Raw genomic sequence first — 12744 nt, 5'->3', positions numbered from 1 at the left:
TACAACTCTTAAAATAAGGGATACTTTGCAGAGTCCACAGCTGGCAACTTGCTGCTTCCTTGGTTTCCTGGGAACTGTAGTTTGTTAAGGTTGCTAGCAATTGTAGCTCTCTGAGGAGAAAACGAGAGATCTCGGGATTCTTTGAGTGAAACCAAGTGCTTTAAATGTGAGCTGAATGTGCTTTAAATGCATGCTGCGGATGTTTCTTAGGCATAAGGTCTCTCCTTTGTTTATTTGTCCAATAACAGGGAAATATAATTGAATTCACAAGCAAGTGAATTCCAGAGGGGAACAAACTAATATGAGGTAACCTTCAAAGAAATGTTACATCAGTTTTTAACCACTGTAAACAAAAATGCAGCCTAATTCTATGCTGTTTCCCCACTGGGCAGGTTGCAGCATCCTATCTAGAGGCAATGCAAAAACTTTCCCTAAGGATCCAAGTCCTATTTCATTAGGCCATTCTTATCTTTTTCTGCTTTGGAATTTTGCCAAATGCAGTTGGATACTAGGCAGACAGAGCAAAGTTTATTTAAGGTTGGCTTGTCAGATGGAATAATCCACCAACTCTCCTGACCCCACCACCTAGCTGATTTTAAAACCCTCTCCCAGGGGCTCCTCCTCTAATGGAAATCAGAGTCGTTTCAGGCTGCTTGAAAGTTAATAATAAATTGATAAATTGGGAGAAAGGGCCACATTTCTCACCCTGCTTCTCTTTCGACTCTCACCAAGAACTGCAATTTGCTCCCTTAACTGCTCGATCCTTTTAACTTCTTGCACAATACAACAATTCCTAAGAGCTAAAGCAAAGAATACTGTGCCCTGAGTGATGTGGAAATGGCTGCTGCCAAGGGCATGGGCTTTCTCTTAAGAGCTCAGCAGACTTGACTCCTGTACTGTATTTTCTGGCTGGTCAATTCTGTAACCTGAAGTAGATGGGGGATTTAAAGCATTTCTTTCAAGTGAATTTGTATAGCTTATCTACTTAGGATGGATTTATCAGCTGGCCTCTTTTGCGACCAGGACAATAAATCCTCATACCCATTCAGCCAAAATAAATTGTTAAGTCATGCTTTATGGGACCAGCTCTTTAGTATTATCTCTGTTTAGTTATAAGAATGATGTAATTCTAGAACCTGGATGGTAAATACATCCCCTGCTGGAGTCTGGAACCAATTCCAGATGAAATTTAATAGTGTTTTGCCATTAACTGCTGTGACCGCATTATATCCAATTTTAAAAATTGCCATCCTTAAGGTATACAAGCTCCACCACTTGTTTCTGGACATAAGCCCAGCCCACAATGATTGAGGTCCTAACTAGGTCTGAGATTGGATTTCTTGAAGTCTTCTTCTTCTTCTTCTTCTTCTTCTTCTTCTTCTTCTTCTTCTTCTTCTTCTTGTTATAAAGGCATATGCAAGTGACGGAAGATTTGGACTGCGGCCACAGTGCTAAGGAGAAGAGATACCAACCCTTTCCTCTGGTGCTATTTTCCTCCCTTCTAATTCCCCCTATTCCCAGCAGCTATTAGCCATGAAACCGGAAAACAACACATATACCTGTACTCATATTGAACCCACCTTTGCCCTCTCTGCAGTTAAAAAATCAGGCAGGTAGTGGCTGTCTGAGAACAGATGTGGGGTAGGTGAATTTGGTGGTTTCAATTTCTTTCAGTTTCTCATTTTTCCAGTCTGAAGTTCAGTGCCCCACATTTCCACAACAGTGTGCACTTTTAAAAATTTTTATGAAAATTCATTACACTATTTCATTTCTCCAACTACGCACATTTTGTATGCAGTTTTGCCCAATATGCAGTTTTGCAAAGCAATTTCCCCTAATATAATGCATTTTAATATATTATTTTCACAGATATGTGTATGCTTATGCATACTTCGCCCTCACACATGCATTTTTTTGTATATGTTACTTGGCTGGAAAACTGCATTGCAAATTTCAGAGAAGTGCAAATTTCATAGGATGGCTGTGTTTTGGTCCACGTATTGTTTTGGAAAGTGCAAATTAGGTAAGCTCACCTTTCAGTGCAAACTGAATCCTGTTTCTCCTCCATCCCTAGTGATAGATTGGTGCTGGTGGGCAGCCTCCACTACATAGGATGGACTAGGTTGTCTGAGAATAGAAGTGAAATATTCACAAAAATAAAGTATCAGTATCTTTTTAATTGATGGGCTAGGTTAAGGAAATTAAAGGTGAAAACTTGAAATGATATATATGATGCTGGTTGGGAATCAGTTCACACTTGTAAATTTAAGGGGATTTCAGATTCTCCATGTAATTGAGACAATGGTTAAATTCAGCTGGAAATCAGGATTCCATGGAAAAGATTGTTTTGAGGAGTTGGGATAAAATGCTAAATGAACAGGAAGTGTCTCCACCTGCTGTCATAGAATAGGGAACCTGTAGGGGGTCCCCCCCCCAATTCTGTCACATCTACAGTGTTGGAACTAAAGAACCTCAAGTCAGGAAAGCAGGAAGTAGCATTTTTAAATCTTCCTTTTTGGTATTGAGACAAGTCATAGATCGGCAAATCAAATGTCTGTTTATGATGGCTAAGTTGGTCACAATTATGCTGGCTTTGTATAGAGTATGAGATCTGTGCTCTGAGAGGGTAGCAATTTTGCATGACTCAGGCCAAACTAGCTATTACACTTGGGATGGGTGTAACAGTCTCCCAATTTTTTAAAAAACGAAAACAGCTGCAGGAGGCTGCCACTTTAGCAGAACTGAAGGGGAGTGGCTGCTTAACCATGCAAAATCATTTCCTTCCTTTCTGTCTCCCCCCCCTCCTTTCTTATTTATCCATGGGAGAAACAAACAGGGTGTGTCATGAATGATCCATGATTTAAACAAATAAACAATCTTCTGATTCTCCCATGCCTATTCCTGATTAATGAGATATCCTTTCATCATAAACTGCAAGTTCAACTCCTAAGCAAACAAAAATTCACAACACACTACAAATACCCTTCCTCTCTGCCATATAGTCCAAAGAAACCCTCCCACCCCATTTAGTATTTTCAATGTTGCACTGGTTCTCAGAAAATGTATTTTCTACAGACTGGCGTAAGAACCAGTTTACCTTTTAAGAACAGGGTTCATCCCTTACTGTTGATAATAATCTGGAAGCCATAGCTTAGGGTTTGTTCCCATTGTCACACACATTTTTCAGATAGCTTCTTCACATGCATCAGGAGGTGATTATGGTTTCACACATTCTGCACAAGAATCACTCCGCCAATGTCAACACAGCAGCTAATCAGAGGAATAAGGTCTGATAGACTCCATTTGTGGAGAGGAAGGTCCTCTGCATTCCTCTTTGCCTCTCCAAACACTCCCACACAGCATAAGACCATTACAATGAACCCACCATACCTGTTTACCAGAACCATCTTGGCAGGCTGGGATAGAAGAACGAGAATGGTGTGCAGGATACCTTGGACTGCAAAGCTGCGCTGATTTGGGAAACAAGCCCCTCTTGAAATGTAATGCTGTGAACTCTCTTCCTCCACCCAGGTGTGCAGTATCTAGGTGTAAAATAAACCATGTATTTTAAAGCACTATACTCTCTGACATGCCTGAATTCCCAATGGAAACACAACCCTGTAACCGTCTGGAATCATGCTACCACTCAGCAGAGACCGGAGGTAGCACACAACCTTCGTAAGCATATAGGTCCTATGACATCAAGCATCCTGGTCTACTACAAACACTGTCTACTTTAGCTAAAATGGCAGCAGTTCTGGAATAGAGGAATTAAGCCAAGTTGGTTTTTAAATATATATATAGATAGATAATTTTTATTATTTTTAATTAATTAAACATTATAACAACCACATTACAATAATCAATCAAATACATTTGCTCTGCCAAGCTTGTGACTTCCCTCCTTCCCTTCAAATGGTTTTCTGTTTCCAATTAATTAAGCCAAGTTGAGTTACAGGTATCTCAACAATGGCATCTCAGAGATCTGCCTGCATATTAAGCCCCTGTTTGAAAGCATCCTATGAGGATCCACACAGAGGGTCAGAAGTAGTACTAAACTTGGTTAAAAAAAACAAAACAAAACCCCAAAGCCAGCTGCTGAATATCCTCAATTGCCTCAACCAACATGTAGGACCTTTGCTGTGGACACAACTGCTGGCTCTGCTGGAGCGGGTGTGTGCATGGACAAGGCCTCTGTTAAGAAAGCCCAGGGTGGCACCTAGCTTGGTTATTGCAGGTCTTTTATCACGTACAGTCTATCTGTTTTGGCACATTATGGTTATAAGATTTCCTAATAGATAAAATGTCCTTTAAGTACCAGAGGGAGATTGGGGGTACAATACAATATAGCTTTTATTTATAAAGCCTTTTACAAATGTCCCAGGGAGCTATTTTGCAAAGGCAGGAGCAGACAAGTACAGCATGATAACAACAAATCATAGTTCATTCACTGCACATCTAATGTCACGGGGTCTTTAGCTCTAAAACCAAACAGGGAATTTGCTTGGTGAGTTTCTGCTGCTAATGTCTTGACGGTATAATCTTACTATTGTTTACATGGGGTGTATGAATGGGCAAACTTGACTATTTCAGTTTGTCTCCATCTCATTTTTCCAATCTTAAATTCAATTCTACACATTTCCACATTAGTTAATCTCCCCCCCCCAAAAAAAAAAAATTATTAATGGAAATGAATCAACATCTTAGTGCAATTTTCTCCTATCTACGTGTTTGTATGCAATTTTACTTAAGATACCAGCTTTTGCAAAGCAATGTTCCTTAATGTTATGCATTTTTTCTGCTCTCTTTGTTAATATATGCATTTTCTACACAATGGGGTAGAGAACTTCGTTGCAAAATTCTGTAAAGTATGAATGTTGAAGGAAGGCTGTGTGCTGTTTTGCATATTGTTCAAGACACTGGTGTTTCTGGCTGCCCTTCCACTTGTGTTGCATCTGAATCTTCTCTTAGGCTCTTCTCCTGGGAGTGGAGATCTCTGTACAACCCAGCGGAGCTTATTGAGTGCAAGGGCCATCACCTCTGGTGGGAGATCTGAGGCTCCTGCACACATGGGTTTCTCTAAATGCCGTCATCACGTAGCTTTGTAATTAGAATAGCCATTGAATAATGTCAGCCATATGTGTAGATTTCATACAAAGTTTAAGCAAAGGCAGATTTATAAGTTAAACAGCTCTCCCACCTTGTGGCTAAGCTGAATATTACTGCCAATGTAGCATTTGTGTTAAATAATCAGAGGACGTAAATGCATATTCATCCCAAATGTGCATGGCACAGAGAAAGTGGATAGAGAAAAGTACTTCCTCAGCCCCATAACACTAGAACTTGTGGATATTCAGGGAGCCAGTGTGGTGTAGTGGTTAAGAGTGGTAGACTCGTAATCTGGTGAACCGGGTTCGTGTCTCTGCTCCTCCACATGCAGCTGCTGGGTGACCTTGGGCTAGTCACACTTCTTTGAAGTCTCTCAGCCCCACTCACCTCACAGAGTGTTTGTTGTGGGGGAGGAAGGGAAAGGAGAATGTTAGCTGCTTTGAGACTCCTTCGGGTAGTGATAAAGTGGGATATCAAATCCAAACTGTTCTTCTTCTTCTTCTTCTTCTTCTTGAAGATTCCGGACAGTTAAAAGGACGCACTTCCCCATGCAACACATAGTTAAACTATGGAACTCGCTCCCACAGGAGGCAGTGATGGCCACCAACCTAGATGGCTTTAAAAGAGGATTAGACAAATTCATGGAGAAGAGGGCTATCCATGGCTACTAGCTGTGATGGCTATGCTCTGCCTTCACACCTGGAGACAGCAATACTTCTGAATACCACTTGCTGGAAACCACAGGAGGGGAGAGTGCTCTTGTGCTCAAATCCTGCTTGCAGGTTTCCCACCATCTGGTCGGTCATTTTGAGAACAGATGCTGGGCTAAATAGGCCATTGGCCTGATCCAGCAGGCTCTTCTTGGGTGCCATCTTAACACTTCGGAAGCTACATGTGAAACCTGTTTCATACAGTAATTATTAAAGTTGCTCCACCTAATATTGTGATTAGTCTATCATAGGGGTCCCCAAACTAAGGTCCGCGGGCTGGATAAGGCCCAAGGGACTTGTTTATCTGGCCCGCGGCGACCCCCGCCACCCGCTGCCGCCTCCCGCTCTTACCGGTGCTGCGCTGCACGGCTGCCCACTCCCAGGTCGGAGGAGCACCAGAAATAGCTTGTGTGCATGCGCAAGTGTTATTTTCGGTGCACATCTGAGTCGGAGGAGCCCCGTGCACAAGCTATTTCCAGTGCTCCTCCGACCCAGAAGTGCACCGGAAATAGCGTGTGTGTATGGGTGCGCGCTCCCCCGCCCTCCGGCCCGCAGCAGGAGACACCGGCCCGGAGGTGCGGTAAGTTTGCTCCAGATGTTCCACAAATACTTTTTATCACCTATTTAAGAGCCAGAGGAGCTATAGCACAAAGGGCAGTTGCTGACAAATTATCTCTATAGGCTGAGACCTGTGTCCACTGCAATCAATATCCCTCACATGTAATAAAAAAAAAAAATCTGTCCACAAGGTGAAAAAAACGCATTAACTTACTCAATGGAGACTATTACCCTAATCTGGTGGAGCAGAAAATCATTAAAAAGCTGCCTTATTGGTCTAACTAGCTCGGTGTTATTTACACTGACTCTCTAGGGTTGCAGACAGAAACCCTGCAGACAGGGTTTCCAGCCTACATAGAGGCGCCAAGGATTGAATTTGGAGTCTTCTGCATGCAATGCACGTGCTCTGCCATTGAGTTATGGCTTACTGCTTATATAAAGATGTAGCAATTTTTCCTTGTTTCAAGGATTTCCAGCTCTCAAAATGTAATTGAAAATCTCACAATATTATATTTGGTCTCCGTGTGCAAATGTTCAAGGATGCAATTGAAGGGTAAAGAAAAATCTATAGCAATGATGGCATGACCAAAAAATAGTGGAGAGGGGCAAGCTAACTCCCAATCTCCCCACTGCAGAACAGCTGGACCACATCAAGTTCATGCATAGGTCACAGGCAAGCTGGAAATAGTCAGCTCGGGTATCCACAGCAGTGACCAGAGGAGAAATGACTGTTAGGAGGAGTGCAATGAGAGGAAATGCCATGGTGCATATGTAACAGCGAAATTGGATGCCTTCATCTGCCCCAACTGCAATAAAACATGTCTCTCCCATGTTGGTCTCTACAGCCACTGCAGGTTTGACTTTATCCCCAATAGTGCATCATTCCATTGCCTCTCAAGACAGATGCCAACAATGTGCACTTGCTGAGCATTGAACATCTGCCAAAAGGCTGGGTGCAGTGCCATCCCACTGAGCTCAAGCCAAGCAAGACCTTGTGATAGGTTTAGGAGGACAGAGGTCAGCTCCTTCTTCCACATGATATCGCCTATACCTCCCAAGGGGCAAGAGAAAGCTGAAGGAATCAGCTGGGCTTCCTTATGTTGGCCAATCCATGTGAGAATTCTAAGCACGGCCACATAAAGAATGAATGCAGAGTTCCAAGGGAAAGGAGGAGATGAGGGACAGAATGAGAATGAGGACCGACAATATTATTCTACATGGGCTCAGTATGGTACCTCAATACAGTAGTCCAGAATAAAGTGATGCCAGGAAAACCTGGAAAAAATATTACCCTATTAAATTAGTTGTCTTGTACAAATTCCCCCTATCTATAAGGTTACCCATAGTATTGCTGTGAGTAAACTCCTTTAATACCAACTCCAAAACACACACACAAAACCACAACCCTCAGATTTGGCAGAGTGATAATCATCATCATCATCATCGAGAGCAATATTACAAAATGAATGACTGTACTTAATCTGACTGTTGGTACTAATTGTTGAAAGAAACTTCTTCAAGTATATATCAAGGCATAGAATTATTCTAAACAGATTCATTATACAGAATGGTTATCTAACAACCATTGTCTTAAATGAAGCAGTTGACATGCCTCTTCCACGTGTTCCTACCCATGCCTGAGTTCATATTCAGATACCCCTCTCTGAATGCCCTTGCAAGCTGAAATACGGTGGGTGGTCACAGGAGAAAAGGCCTTCTCAGCAGCAGTTCCTTGTTTATGGGATGTTCACTTGGAACCATCTTTCATGTCTTTTTTTGGTGCCAAGCAGATATCTTTTTATTTTCACTGGCTTTTAAATTTTCATTCTTTTACCCCATCTTATTTTTCTGGAAGGTAGTGGATTTTGCTGTTTAGCATGGTTTTCAGCTTTCTGTCATATGGATTACTTTAATTCAGCTTTTAGAATTGCATTTTTGTATTTTATGGTTTGGTTTTGTGTTTGTTACATGCTGCCCAGAAAAGGTGGCTAATAAATACAGTAAATTGTAAGAGCAGAAATAGTAATATTAGTAATAATAATAAAAGGTGTTCAGAAGACCAAGCTCCCAATATTTTCCCAGCAGGTTGTGGCTCAGGGCACAACCCCATGGCCCTTGCAAATGTATCCCAGGCGACAAGGGCATAGCCAAAGTTGTTGAACTTTTTTTAGGAAGTTAGCAATGGGGGGGGGCGGAAAATGCTCATGTGCCCCCACTTTCTGCCATGCAAGCCAATCAGGGTTGTGAAGTTGGTGGATTGTCTGCCTCCAGTTTTCTCTCCCTTGAAGGGTAGGGTTGTTCTGCCCAGGTTGTAATATAGCCCCCAGTTACACACACATGCATATGCCACTAAAATCAATGGGGCTTAAATTAATTTAGGAGTGGTGTGGACTCTAAGACCAGTGTACCTCAATTCCTAGGACTTCACGTGCCTTGCAAAGCCCATGACAGCAGGAAAAGATTTAAAAGATGAGAAGGTAACAATTCCTTAAGTCCAATAAAATAAAATATATACATATACAGGTATATCTGTATCTATATGTTAGAAAATTTGAAAACCACTATCATGTTTTCACAACCTTCTGAGGATGGAGGAAACTAGTTCAATACCATGCTTCTTAAAATATATTAACAGAAATAACATTTGCCTGGTGTTGAAAAGATGCAATGATGTGAGTTTCCTAGGGGAAAAATTCCAAATAAGGAGGATCTCTCTCTCTCTCTCTCTCTCTCTCTCTCTCTCTCTCTCGTTGTCACCATTCAAATTTCAGCAGGAAGAAGCATCCCGAAGAGTACATCTTGTAATGTATATGATCTTAAGATCTGGGTAGTCTCGTATAGTAAGTGGGGTACCTTCAGATACTGGGATCCCAAACCATATACATTTATTAGTTAAAACTAGCACCTTGAACTGGGCTTGGAAATGTAGTGGTGACCAATATAAGCAAATGAGAACTGGCAAACCATGTTCTGATAGTTTAATCCCCTTCAGCAACCTCGCTGCCAAATTCTGTCCTAACTGAAGTTCCTGGGTCATCTTCAAGGGCAGTGCCACATATAACACATTGCAGTAATCCAATAATGGATGACTTATTCATGCCATATCAAAAAATAAGTATAAAGTTAGTGAAAGTTCAGATCATTGAGTACAAACACATATGTCTGAATAAGAGGAAGTTGTGTATGTGGTGTGTGCCGTGCTTTTTTCTAAAAAATGTTTAGGGGTACTCTCACTTTGACTCAAGAAAATCACAATTTTATAGTTCAAATCGGGGGAAATAAATACAGTAAATGGATAAAAGTACAAAGATTCACAAAAGTTTAAGGGTATGCGTCCCCCTGCGTCCCCCCAGGGGGAAAAAAGCACTGGGTGTGTGTATGTGTAGGGCCATTGTTTCACTCAACATTTCTGGATTATAAACGTGTAAAATATCCAGATGGTGCAACAAGCAGTGATCTGTGTAATGCTGATCACTGTGTCAGGCTGCGTGTTGCCACCCAGACAGTGCATATATTTGAGGGCTTAGCTGTCCATTTCTTATTAGGACAGTAGTAGCACACGGAGCAAAAACCCTTTGTTGTTTAGAGTTATTTCCCAAAGCCAACAACACCCTTCAAAATCTGACAGCTGCTCAAGGCCATGAATAGTGCAAACAGCTTTTATTAGCTATTCTTATCTCCCAGATAAAGGGATACTAGCATAAACAATCTATTGGACTGTATAGCTTAAAGAAAGAGTAGATAGAACAGTTCAGAAAAGACAAGCTGAGCTCCCCAAGGAGAACACAGTCATCTTTCACTGTCTAGCTATGGACAACCTGGACAAGAGTGTGGATTTCTATTTAAGGAACAGCAACAGCAGCATGGCAAGCTGTAGTATTCTGCCATCTTTCAATATGCCATGGCCATGTCAGGTTTTAATATCTCAGGATGGAGCAAAAATCCCACTGATTCTTTGTCGTTTAAGAAGAAAGTACTATTTTTCTATTAGGAATTGAACTGACTGATGTTTTTATTTGTTTATAGTCACTGCCCATACATTCCATCCTCCAATCCTCTTTTGCTTCAATTCCTTTCCCCCATATCTCACACAAATAGGTCTTGTAAGGTATTAAAAAGCAATCTGGCAGCCTTCCAAAGAGACAGTCTCCATGAACATCCCTCTAAAATCATTGAGGAAAAATATGTATATGGCTTCATACCACGATAGTTGAAAATGAACTTCCTTGGTAAATTTTGACTTACCAAGTGATGGAGAAAAAAGTGATTTCTATCACTATCAGTATTTGCTTTTATATTTCTCTGAGGAACTGGGCTGGCCACTGTTGGAGACAGATGTTCTATCCAGATGACCTGCTTATTGAGCTTTCATCCAAATTTGCTTGCACAAAGTTTGTTGGAGGTTGCTTTACTGTGACAGTTTTTCTGAGCATTCACTCTTATTTATTTGTGGAGAGATTGTATGATGTTGCAGCGAGCGATTGTTATCCCATCCCCTTAGAAACTGCCATTCCCACAATGCTTTGGGGAAAGCCAAGACTGTTGAAGTGGTGCAAGAGTGCTTTAAATGTATGCTGCCAGGTAATGTATATATACTGTACATACATACATATTCTAGGGTAAAGTATGCATAAACTTAGAGATGGGCATGGGAAGCCATTTAGTCCCTTACAGACAAAAACAAAGATGCTGACAGTCCCATTATCATAAAACGAGCCTCCACAAAATAGCCAAAGTCAATACCACACAGAGTGTATTTCAGAAGTTAACCTTTAAAATGACAAAAGCATAAATAGTGGTCACCAGAGTTGTACCTGACCAAAGGGATCCAAAGCCACACAAAATACTTATAACCAGTTTTGATGACCACATAATAAAAAGTTAAGTTGAAAATCCACTGGATTCCTTTATGGGTGTCAAAAACATAAACTACAATTTCTAATATTTTTGTTTTTAAATGTGAACTTGCTGTTTGAGAGAGATTTCTTTACCCACTCTTGAAACAAATAGCCCCAAGGCACTTAGAACTAGGCATGATTGCCTCAGATATTGGCACCAGATCTTAAAAGGTTGGTGACTACACGCACCTTCAATAAAATAATGTCACAAGTGCACGTTTTGTTTATGTCAGATCTCTCTAGGTACGCTGCTTGCACATTCCAAAGGAGATCCCTTGCATACTGTGGACCGTATCGTACTTGATTTGGTGTGGAACTGTGGGTGATTGAATGACACCTTGCAATTTCAGGGATCACTTATTCTGGAAGTGAACTTAGGTGGCTTGAATGCCATTGAGAGAAGAACCAAAATGGGGCCACCGGGAAGCGATGCTCAAATCCAAAGATTTTCGGGGGGGGGGAGAGATATTATATCAAAGGACCCAATTTTGGCAGGGGGTGGGCAACAGATCCACACCACACGCCTCCTTCAAAGAATCCAGGGAAGTGTAGTTTGTTAAGGGTGCTCTGTGAGGGGAATCCATAGTGCCCAGGGTTCTTTGTATACCTGGCGTAGCTCTGCCCTCCGTTGAAAACCCAGAACGGAGCAGAATGGCCAGTTGGGGGGACAAGGAAGGTTGCTGAAAAGAATTCTCCCTAGCAAGCGAGAATATACATTGCAACGCTTTGGTGGAAGGTCTCACTTGCTTCCGCTATTTACAAACTTCTGCAACTTTTCAGTGTCCCCTTTTTTTGGACAGGTTGACTTGCAACTACCACTGAACATTACTTTAGCTGCAATCCTTAAAGGAAAAGTGCGTGCGTCACCCCACCACCCGCGGCCTCTCTTGCCTGGAAGTCGACCCTCGCCTGGGAAATTGCCCTTGACTCGCTTCTCTTTGATTTGTTTTCATGGCGGCTACGGCAGAACCACAATTCCCAGCATGCCAAGGGCTACCGCTGACGCTTCGGGACGCGACGCTTCCCAACCACCTCCAACTGACCAGCCTTGAACCACACCCGCACTGAGAACCAGAAAGGAAACGATTTTCTTCCCTCCCTCCCAACAATACCGCGCTAGGCTCGGTTACAGAGGACTCGCTCAGTGACGAGCCGCAGTGACGTAAACCGCGTAAGTCAGGCTTCCTCAAACTCGGCCCTACAGATGTTTTGAGATTACAATTCCCATAATCCCTGACCACTAAATCCTGCTAACTAGGGATCATGGGAGTTGTAGGCCAAAAACATCTGGAGGGCCGAGTTTGAGGAAGCCTGGCGTACGTTAAGACAAGGCCTCGGAGGACGCTGGGAACTGTAGTCCTATGAGTGGGGAAGGTCACTAGAGCCGTTGGAGGATGGAGAAAGGGGGGGGAGCCTCTACTGCGCCTGCGTGGATATGCTTGCCTGTTAGCGCGCGGGCGGGGGGGGGG

The 12744-nt window shown here is 42.3% G+C and overlaps 1 long non-coding RNA gene across 1 annotated transcript; it reads right to left on the bottom strand.

The window, feature by feature from the left end:
• Positions 1 to 2039: 2039 nt before the first annotated feature.
• On the bottom strand, positions 2040 to 12042 carry LOC117041825. The gene is made up of 3 exons (XR_004426027.1): positions 11883 to 12042; positions 3391 to 3542; positions 2040 to 2127 (listed from the first exon to the last, which is right to left on the bottom strand). It is a non-coding gene; the product is annotated as an uncharacterized LOC117041825 (long non-coding RNA).
• Positions 12043 to 12744: the final 702 nt, after the last annotated feature.

Source organism: Lacerta agilis, chromosome 2 (assembly GCF_009819535.1).
Source record: "Lacerta agilis isolate rLacAgi1 chromosome 2, rLacAgi1.pri, whole genome shotgun sequence".
NCBI classification, from domain to species: domain Eukaryota; kingdom Metazoa; phylum Chordata; class Lepidosauria; order Squamata; family Lacertidae; genus Lacerta; species Lacerta agilis.
This window is presented reverse-complemented; position numbering and strand designations above follow the sequence as displayed.